This window comes from Ochlerotatus camptorhynchus, unplaced genomic scaffold, assembly GCF_037179485.1.
Source record: "Ochlerotatus camptorhynchus isolate MF236.1 unplaced genomic scaffold, CSIRO-AGI_Acam_v1.1 ptg000062l, whole genome shotgun sequence".
NCBI classification, from domain to species: Eukaryota; Metazoa; Arthropoda; class Insecta; order Diptera; family Culicidae; genus Ochlerotatus; species Ochlerotatus camptorhynchus.
In genome coordinates this window covers 6,968,735-6,977,817 of record NW_027040552.1, presented here as the reverse complement: position 1 = coordinate 6,977,817, position 9,083 = coordinate 6,968,735, and positions in this window count along the sequence as shown.

Sequence of the window (9,083 nt, the reverse complement as noted above, 5' to 3'; positions counted from 1 at the left end):
AGTGATTCCAAACTTTTCAGGTCTGATTCACATCAAATTTAAAGTGGTTTCTAACTTTTCAGCTCTGATTCACATCAAATTCAAGTGATTTCCAATTTTTCAGGTCTGATTCACATCAAATTCATGTGATTCCAAACTTTTCAGGTCTGATTCACATCCAATTCAAGTGATTCCAAACTTTTCAGGTCTGATTCACATCAAATTCATGTGATTCTAAACTTTTCGGGTCTGATTCACATCAAACTCAAGTGATTTCAAACTTTTCAGGTCTGATTCACATCCAATTCAAGTGATTCCAAACTTTTCAGGTCTGATTCACATCAAATTCATGTGATTCTAAACTTTTCAGGTCTGATTCACATCCAATTCAAGTGATTTCAAACTTTTCAGGTCTGATTCACATCAAATTCAAGTGATTCCAAACTTTTCAGGTCTGATTCACATCAAATTTAAAGTGGTTTCTAACTTTTCAGCTCTGATTCACATCAAATTCAAGTGATTTCCAATTTTTCAGGTCTGATTCACATCAAATTCATGTGATTCCAAACTTTTCAGGTCTGATTCACATCCAATTCAAGTGATTCCAAACTTTTCAGGTCTGATTCACATCAAATTCATGTGATTCTAAACTTTTCGGGTCTGATTCACATCAAACTCAAGTGATTTCAAACTTTTCAGGTCTGATTCACATCCAATTCAAGTGATTCCAAACTTTTCGGGTCTGATTCACATCAAATTCATGTGATTCCAAACTTTTCAGGTCTGATTCACATCCAATTCAAGTGATTCCAAACTTTTCAGGTCTGATTCACATCAAATTCATGTGATTCTAAACTTTTCGGGTCTGATTCACCAAACTCAAGTGATTTCAAACTTTTCAGTTCTGATTCACTTCAAATTCAAATCATACCAAACTTTTGTGTATAGAATCGCAACGACTTCACGAGATTCTAAACTTTTCAGGTCTGATTCTCCGTGGAGCGATATTATTCTTATGGCGGGTAAAATATATTTAATGATTTACTATTTTTCATAGTGATTTCAAACTTATCTACTAAGGATCAATAAATTTGAAATGATTTCTAGCTCGTTATGATTCAGTACTATCCATAGTGATATAACTTTTCTACCGGGAGCCATCACTTTCTGATACACTTTCATAGTCTAATTCTTGCTTTCTGAATGTTTACTACAATAATTTAACAGTGATACAGTGAATTTGTTCAAATTTTAGTGAAAATATAAACTTTTCTTGGGTGATGCTAAACTTTTTCAGGTGATGCAATATTCAAATGAGTGTTGCAATACTTTTCCACGGGAGTTGTCACTTATGACGGGTAGTATACGTAGGGTTAGTTGCCATCAGAAGTTCGTGAAATATAAACGTTCCAACGAGAAACGCTACTTTTAAGTGATCCGAAAGATTTCCTCTTGGTTGACCGAGGTCGGTGTCCGCCGTGTAGTTTTTGCTAAGTGTCGTTTTAGCAAGACACTTTGTCACTTCGGTTGTGTGGTCGAGGAAAGTTTCCTTTAAGTCCCAAATTAACGGGGGACTTAGCTGTTGATGGTGAGAACTTGACCATATGTGCGAGCAACGATCAAGTTCTGGGTGTAGGAACACCCCATCGCCGCGTGTGTGGGAAGCGAATGCCTTCGTTCAATTCCATCGTGACGATTATTTTTTGTTTCAACGTGAGTGCCGCAGATACTCTTTTGGTCCCAGAGGCCACCAGGGCCGTCAAGAAAACCTGCGTATGTCCGGCAATTTGTGTGTGGCGCGTACACATAGCATGTAGTTTAGGTATTTAGGTGTCTGGTTCGATTCCAAATGCATATGGAGAAAACATATTGCGTATTTGAGTCAAAAATGCCAGCAAAAAATCTATTTTCTCCGGACTTGATAAGGTTGTACTTACCAACCATTCTATCTGTTTTAGAGTACGGTAGCTTTTGTTTTCAATCGGCGGCAAACACACACATTTTGAAGCTGCAACGTATTCAATACCGTTGTCTCCGTATCGCGTTAGGCTGTATCCACTCGACGAATACGATGAGTCTCAAGGTACTCGCGGGTGACTCCCATTAACAGATCGTTTCGCTGAGCTATCTTTCCGATTTCTCATCCGTTACGAAGTTATGAATCCATTGGTAAGAGGGAACTTTGAAAATTTTGCTTGACCGAAATTCGCATACTCGATTCATGAATTTGTACTAAGAATACATGACGCTGGAGGTTGGACCGTCTTCGTTCAACCCCAATCGTGCAGGCTTCGAAGACTTATAAAGTTCCTTTGTACATTTTGATTCGACCATGAAGCATGGTTGTTCCCTCAATTTTCGCTCTCAAGTACGTCAGTCAAGAGAAGAGATTTTTCACTGAAGGGTCAACCATAAATGCGGCCACTGGTTTTGGAGTATTCAATGAATTTCATAGCGCCTCCTATAAACTTCAGAAACCCTGCTCAGTTTACGTTGCGGAGCTAGCAGCTATATCATATGCGTTAGATCAAATTACCTCACTTCCCAATGACCATTAGTTCATTTACACGGACAGCCTAAGCTCCCTGGAGGCTATTCGTTCATTGAGGCCGATGAAGCACTCGTCGTACTTCCTGTTTGGAATTAGATCTACCCTGAGTGTTTTATCTAATTGCTCTTACACTATCATCTTGGTTTGGGTCCCTTCTCATTGCTCTATTTCGGGTAACGAGAAAGAGGACATTTTCGAGCGACAAATCACCTTCAATGAATTTTTCTCAATTGCTCGTCAGCAAGTCCTCAGGAACTGGTAACAAAAAATGGTGATTTGGGAAGCTGGCTACACTCTATTCTCCCACAGGTGTCGAACAAACCATGGTCTATAGAGTTGGGCATGGACCGTGACTTTATCCGCGTCATGTCTAGGATCATGTCCAATCACTTTTCATTAGACTCACATCTCTATCGGATTGGGCTCTCAGGCAGCAATCTATGCGCCTGTGGTGGCGGTTACGACGACATCGAGCATGTTGTTTGGTCTTGTACTTGATACTGTGTTACCAGATTTCAGTTGGAAAAGGAAAGCAACGTCCTGCACCCGTTAGAGACGTTCTGGCTAGCCGTGATCTCGAATATATGAAGTTGATTCACAATTTTCAAAAACGGACCGATTTGAGAATTTAAGAGTCTTTAGCAGTTTTCTTTTTTTTTAATTGGTGTGTCAGTCCTCTCATCTCTTTTTGTGTTCTGTTTTAGTTGTCTCATCAATTGTCCATTCACCTTTCGAGATTCAGAGCACTTGTCCACACTGCAGTGCTTCTTCCACGTTCATTCACCAATGCAACGGAGGTTAAAACGACAATTCACTCCCGTGTACCTTATCCCAAATCCGCATATAACCTGTTAAAAAAATTGTTGTCCTTAACATCGAGTAAGCCGCGAGTATTCGGTCCCCGTTCTACTAATATAGGGGAAATGTAGGTTGTGTCGGCCTACATGTCCCTAATTTGGGCCCATCGCTAAAAGTCTGCTATTTATCAATTTTATCTAGATGAACGCGTTATTGGGACGTTACTAATGGATATTTTTGTTGCTATTGAAAATTTAGTTGATTGCTGAATTTATGCATGGGCCCAAATTAGGGACACTTACGGCTCCGCAAAGCTAACGCAGTTGAGCCTTTACTAATAAATGATATTATAAAAAAAAGATCCAGCTATTATTCGGATCCCTGAGCACTCTTAGCTGTATACAGAAGCAGCTGTCTTTATTCTATAGCAACTATTGTTGCGGTGCTTGTTCATTGTCTTTCGCTTTTGTTGTTGCTGTAAGAAGTAATCAACTGGAGGTGCCCGTTTCAATAAAGCTGAAGACCAAATTATGCGTCGCAAATGGAAGTATGAAACCCACCATGGGTGAAATTGCCAATTTCATGGAAATGCTGGATGCTATAAATCAATGTTTCATGCTTTGTTGCATAACCGTGCGCAGTCAATTTTCCATTATGCTGATGGAAAGGTAATCAAGGTACGCATGTTGCTTGCGGGGGGCTACGTTGTGAGTTTATGATCTTCCACCAGAAGTCCCGGATTACGATAACATTGGTATTCGGGAAATACGGTGATGTGAAGCGTACCATTCGGGAGAAATTCCCTGCGCACTTGGGCTTCGACATGTACCCAGGTGTACGGGATGTACACTCTGACCACACAATTATGGATCACTCACAGTTATGTATCTATTCCATTTGATTAACACACTAAACTGACTGATCCATTATTGTGGAGTCAGCGTAAAGGGTGTCCACTGTTAAATTGCATCACTTAGAAGTACTCGCCAAAAATAAGCCTCTCAACCGATTGTCATGATATTTTCAGGGATTGTAATACTATTCATAAGCTTGGTTTAAGTATCTTTATTTCATTCCATTTCTGCACCAAATCCAAATGCCCGAAGTTTCTTCTTAATTCCCATAAGGTTTTGTACAACGGTTGAATCGACCTTTTTTCTGCTTTCAACCATGACATCATATCTTTCGATCGGCCGCAACTCCTGTTTGTTTGGGGGATTGAGATCTTTCGGCACGAAATTGACCCCAGTCGTCTTGTACCACCAGAACGTCCTTGGAGTAGTGAAAGAGGCTAGATCCGGCCAAAAACGCTTTTACAAAACATACGTTCGTCCATGATATAGCAGTGTGGTTTTGTTAATATTTGTGTGTACAGCTTACGTGCCCGCGTTCAAACTGTCTTATTCTGAAGTATCGTTAGGGTCCAAATTGATTTGTATCACGTGATTATGAAAAATGGAAACGAGAAAGCTCTCCGGGTTTGTGTGGCACTCTTTGGACACTACTGTGGAGCAATCAAACAACGCAAAGGAAAGACGTAAAATGCCCATAATTGACTACCCTGCCTTTTTGCTATTTCGAAGCGTAGAGAAACACAGCTGCTGGAGAGTTTGGCAACGTTTGTTGATGTTTTGACAAGAAAACTAGAAAACTCATGGAGAAGTTCTAAACATAACGGAGGTATTCGTGGAAGATCTGGCTGCAGAATGTGCAACCAAGCGGCGATGTGCGGCTCGAAACATCGATTTGTCCATTGCGTGGTCCAGATGTCCTGAATTTTATGCAAATAACACCTTCAACCGATGCATTGAAATGCTGCTTAAAAATCAAGAACAGTATGTGGTATTGGGAGTGCTTACCTGTTTTCGCGGAACATTACAAATTGTGTTAAAACACTCAAATCCTACAAAGTCTATAGAAATTCAGGACCTTGCCTTGCATTTTTTTTTTTTTTTGAAAAATAGGAAATCATGGTGTAGTTAACGCTGCCCTTGAAGTGATTGCTATTATTTTGAACAACTTCAGCCTTCAGCAAGAAAACTTCTGCTCTCCAAGGACTTGGAGCATTTCATGTCTGTTGAAACGTAAACGGTAAAAAATTCCGTTTTCAAAATCCATCTGAGCGAAAGTCTTCTCGGTTCACACAAATCCAGCACTGACGCTCGAATGGATTCAATCGAACCGCAAGTTATTTCAACTCCAACGAAATTCACACCGTGAAATGATAAATCTTTGGCATCCGCATCCGATTTGGCATGGAGTTTGACAATTCGCTTCAGATGGTGAGTTGCAGTCCAGAGAAGGAAATGAAATCAAACCCGGCCAAGCAGATAATATGTCTGAATAGTCAAAAATTCACCGATTCAATCGGTTCGTTAATCAACACTTTTCTTACGACCAGCTCGAGCGCTGAGGAATCGGTGAGCAAGTTTTTCCGAAATTCATTTGATTTTCCGGCATCCGGGTTGACGCCTGCGAGAGAGGTCAATACCATGAGACGAGCGGATGAAGATGATCTGTCGCTGGAATCGAAGCAATTTTGGAAGCGGACGAGAATCCCTCTGCCGGTGGAGAAGCAGCGGCTGGTCTGGAACCTCAAGAACTGTTGGAAATAAAAGAGGACCACTTTGGAGATTGTGACAGCTCAAACTATTTTGAATACTTTTAAACTGATACTGAAGTTTGGATCAAGAGCTGAAAACGAAACTGAAGATGGTGGAAGAAAATTTCAGTACGATAGCCACCGATAGTCAGAAGAAATTTAGTAAGGAATTAGATGCAATCCTTTCACAGTCTGATTGCAGTGGAGACTTGGTGAGGAGAGGAGAGCGAAGAAAGGAGTTATTGGTAATTCCCACAGTGGTTACAAGCAAGGGAGATGTGGTAACGAAGCGGCTTGCAGTCGGTAAAGGCATTCCTCAGTGTCAAAAACACACACCAAAAAATTCTGAATTTTACTGGCGATGTAAACATCCATGCATGCAAACAACATTGGGTAGCAATGCAAACTACATTGGGTAGCTTCCTCAATGAAGATCCGTTGTTGCAGATTATTGTACAGGTAACGATTTACTTACTTTACGGATGTATAAGGTTTTATATTAAAGTGTAACATCTCTGTTTTAGGCCTTTGCAAATGAGATTCACACGGTTGTGAACCAAGCCCTTGTTGCGCTTGAGCATGCGTTTAAGCCCTTTTGGAAAAAATCAACCTTATAGACGTCCATTCGAGGATGATCATAATTCAATACCCAGTACATTCAACTTTCATAAACCACCCAGAACAAACCTTCTCACAAACCAAGGTTGCAAAGACTCATTTCAGCTAAAATAATGTTTTTCGGAATAATAAAACCAAAAGATGGTATGATGGCATGTTTTACTTGTAACTTACAAGAAGAGGTTACAAAGTATGCGTTGGAAACATAAAACCTGTAAATTTTGCTTTCTATGAGTCACAATCAGCGATTTGCTGATCGCTGAGTTAGTGAGTGAGTGAGTGAGTGAGTGAGTGAGTTTGTGAAAAATCGCTGATTGTGACTCTCATGAAGTGAAATAAACAGGTTTAATATGTCAAACACATTCTTTGCAACCTCTTCTTGTATCCTACCAATTCAAAATTTGATCATGGCATCTAATTATTTCATAATTTAGAAAAACATTGTTTTAGCTGAAATGAGTCTTTGCAACCTTGTCACAAACATTGAACCACCAATTGCGGTTTGGTGCTTTCTGCACAGATAAAAATTCTGAATTTTAATAGTGATGTAAACATTCATTAACGTTAAAAAGTTGCTGAAAGTCTCCTTAGTAAAGATATAAAAAATAAAAAAATAAAAAAAAATTAACGTAAACTTGTTTTTCATTTCACGCAACCGAGCAACTTGCAAACAATGTTGTTTGCAACAATTAGATTGTGTATACAATATTTACTACATTGCATGAAATGTCTCAGAACTTTACATGATATATAATGTAAACTTATATGATATGTGACGCTCCATTTATGTGCATCGTACTGAACAGAAATTTACACAACTTTTTCAAACTGTGTGCTCGTTTCTTGGCTTTCTGCGCGAAACTTTTTATCAGGTGCAGTTTTTTCGCAACATCCCGAACGGAATAAAGGGTGATACGGTCAAAATTTGGTCAATATCAACTTGACGTATTTCTTTCAATTTTGCATTTAAAAAACCTGAACACCCCTCATTTTGAAGGTGTGTGTGTGTAGAATGTTGCTCCTGTTTTGATTTTGGAATTCACTCTTCAGTTGTCAAAATGCCGTCCAAGCAAGAAGAGCAGCGTATCAAAATTTTGCTCGCGCATCGCGAAAATCCGAGCTACTCGCACGCAAAGTTGGCAAAATCGCTAAAAGTTGCCAAATCAACCGTTACAAATGTAATTAAAGTGTTTGGGGAACGTTTGTCGACAGCCAGGAAGTCTGGATCGGGGGGAAATCGAAAACCGGAAGCCGCTGAGACGACAAAGAGAGTTGCCGGTAGTTTCAAGCGAAACCCTAACCTCTCTCTCCGAGATGCCGCAAATAAGCTGGGTGTATCGTCTACAACCGTGCATCGAGCCAAAAAACGAGCCGGACTATCGACTTACAAGAAGGTAGTGACTCCAAATCGCGATGATAAACAAAATACGACGGCCAAAGCGCGATCCCGGAGGCTGTACACGACGATGCTGACGAAGTTTGACTGCGTGGTAATGGACGACGAAACCTACGTCAAAGCCGACTACAAGCAGCTTCCGGGACAGGAGTTTTATACGGCAAAAGGAAGGGGAAAGGTAGCAGATGTTTTCAAGCACATGAAACTGTCAAAGTTCGCAAAGAAATATCTGGTTTGGCAAGCCATCTGTACCTGTGGCTTGAAAAGCAGCATTTTCATAGCTTCCGGGACTGTCAACCAAGAAATTTACGTGAAAGGGTGTTTGAATAAACGTCTGCTGCCTTTCCTGAAGAAACACGGTTGTTCCGTACTGTTTTGGCCGGATTTGGCATCTTGCCATTACGGTAAAAAGGCCATGGAGTGGTACGCCGCCAACAACGTGCCGGTGGTTCCCAAGGACAAGAACCCTCCCAACACGCCAGAGCTCCGCCCAATTGAGAAATACTGGGCTATTGTCAAGCGGAACCTAAAGAAGACCAAAAAAAAACTGCTAAGGGCGAGCAGCAGTTCAAGGCAAACTGGCTTTCTGCGGCGAAGAAGGTGGACAAGGTGGCTGTACAAAATCTGATGGCAGGGGTCAAGCGTAAGGCCCGGCAATTCGGATTTGGAAAAGCGAAAGCCTAACTGAATATTTTTCCTGAATTTTATACTAATTGAACTTGAAAAAGAAATTTAATTTGATTTTTTAAATAAACGATTTCACCGATTTACACGCGTTTTCCCTTGACCAAATTTTGACCGTTTCACCCTTTAGTTGGGTTTGAGTTTGAAGGCAGCAAACACTCGCTTGTGATCTTCAACGCAGTACGGAACACTTTTTCTTGCACTCACTTGCTTCCGAGCGACAGTTAAACGTTCTCCAAAACGTTTTATGACACGAGAAACAGTAGATTGTTTGATTCCCAACATCTTTGGGTTGGGAATCAAACAATCTACTGTGGGTTGTGAAGGAAAGTGCGCAAAATTTTCAAGCGCACGCGCTGTTCTTTCGACTCCATTTTCAAAACTACTAGAAATTTCACAATGAAACTCACACAGTGTAAACAGTACACGCTGAGGCTATCTCACTCAAAACATAT